The 1,987-nt window shown below is 61.2% G+C and overlaps 1 protein-coding gene across 2 annotated transcripts in view; it reads left to right on the top strand.

Moving 5' to 3' along the window:
* The window catches only part of LOC102246914 (chromosome unknown open reading frame, human C9orf9), a 9,171-nt gene that overhangs the window by 281 nt on the left and 6,903 nt on the right, over positions 1-1,987 (top strand). The window lies entirely within an intron of this gene.

The raw sequence follows: 1,987 nt of genomic DNA, 5'->3' as shown, positions 1-1,987 counted from the left end.
AGGGGAAAGGGGTGCGGCGCCGTGGGGGTCGCGTCCATCCCAGTGGGGCGGGACCGGCAGGCTTGGGACGCAGCCCTGAATTGGCAGCTGTAGCTTTTGCTGCCGTTCTGCGCTCTGCCGCGGTGTGTGCTCATTGTGGAGAGGGCGCGTGGCCAAGTCAGTCCAGATTGCCCCGAGTTCAAATCCCGCGGGCACTCTTACAGCTGGGGAGCCTGCCCCAGGCCTCGCTTTCCTTCCCGATGAAGTGGGGGTGTTGGGAGGATCCCAGGAGCTAATATATCTGAAGTGTTAGGCAGTGACTGGCGTCTGGTCAGGGCACACTACACAGGGACTACTGTTAGCATGATCTCATCTCGTCTTTGCACAACCCTGAGGAATGGGTACTTTCATTCCCATTTTGCACACGAGACTTTGGAGGGTGAGAATGGCCAGCAGTCGCTGGCTGTGTGATTTGGGGCAAGTCATTTCCCCTTCCACTGATCACCAGGCTCTAAAAGCCCCTTGCAGAGCCTCCGACCCGAATCCCCTCGCTTTACAGCTGGGTAAACTGAGGCCCAGGAAGGGGGCCATTGTTGGCCAGGGTCACTTGTTCTTCAAGGGCAGAGCCAGGACTGGAACTAGGTGTCCTGCCTCCTAGCCGAAGCCTTTGCCACCCGTCACCGGCCGGGAGAACTGTGAGGGGCTGAGTCCCCCTTCCTCCCTCCCCCTCAGAACGGCTTCCTCAAAGCCTGCAAACCTCGGGGGCTTGTCAAACCCAACGGCAAAGACAGCCCCCGAACAAAGGTGCAAGAACCAAGCCTGCAATTTGCACCTGAGGTTGGGTTTGCTTCCTGGACATTTCTGAAATGACGCGCCTTCCTCCTCATTTATTTTAAGCCCCAGGCGCTTTTCCTACCTCGATGTAATCTTCCTTAGCAGCCTGGGAAAATACAAATCAATTAAAGCCAGAAACCTATTGGGTAATCACTTTTCCCTCCCGCCTCCCCCAGACCGAGAAGTGTCTGCACCCCCTGCCTTTCATCCCAACTAATTTGGCGTCAGCGACTCCCGTTCAAGGGCGATCACTTTGGATAGCTTATTACAGCTCTTCTCGCGACATTCCGGGCGTGCGTGTCACCAGCCACTAGGATCAAGAACCCCGTCAGTTTTGCTCTCGGGGGCTCTGGGGGCCGCCAGCCGAGGTAGTGCTGTATCCCTGGAGGACTTGGCAGCCCCAGGGGAGTGGCAGGGAGCCAGGCGCACCCGGCGGCCCCCGATGCCAGTCCTCACTGCTTTGGAATGAGGAACAGGGAACAGCGATGGGAGTGGAAGCAGGACCCCCAGGAGGGCTCAGGCAGCACTTCAGGCCCTTGGTTGCACCCCCCGCACCCCCTGCCACAGTCACTCTCATGTCGGGCACGTTTGTCTCTATGGACCGTCTCGGAGGGAAGGAGGGAGACATTCAAGTTAAGAGCCCAGACGTTATAAGGTCAGGCAGAGGCGTGGGGGGATTCTGGCATGACCTCAGCTTCATCATCTGCCGGGGGCGGGGGGGGGGCATAACTGGGGGCCCTGTGCACAGGGCCGTGGTGAGGATTTGAGGTTGGGCCCGTCAGGGTTCTAGAGCCGCACCAAGCAGCCTGCGGCCCTAGGAGGATGGGGCGAGCCATCCAGGCTCTGCTTACGGGCCGGCACCTGCCCTGCCCCAGCTCCTCTCGCACACGCCCCTGTGCAGGCGGTGTAGCCCCTGGTTCTGCCACCCCTCCTGCTCCCGGCTTCCGCTTCTCTTTACTGCGCCCTGACCTAAGCCACTCCCCACTCACTGAGCCCGCCTGCCCACCCTCCCGCTAGGCCAGGCCCTGATGAGCCTGAGGCCGGGGGAGGCACAACGGTGACCCGAGGGGCTGCCTCCAGGTGTGGGGCGGCGTATCTGGGCGGGATGCGGCAGGCGGTCAGCACACAGGGGGCCCCCACTGCATCCCCACCGTCGGCTCCCCACCTGTGCCGG

The sequence above is a fragment of the Myotis brandtii genome, unplaced genomic scaffold, assembly GCF_000412655.1.
Source record: "Myotis brandtii unplaced genomic scaffold, ASM41265v1 scaffold699, whole genome shotgun sequence".
Classification (NCBI taxonomy): Eukaryota; Metazoa; Chordata; class Mammalia; order Chiroptera; family Vespertilionidae; genus Myotis; species Myotis brandtii.
The sequence above is the reverse complement of the archived record's forward strand: the minus strand, read 5'-3'. Positions and strand labels throughout refer to the sequence as shown.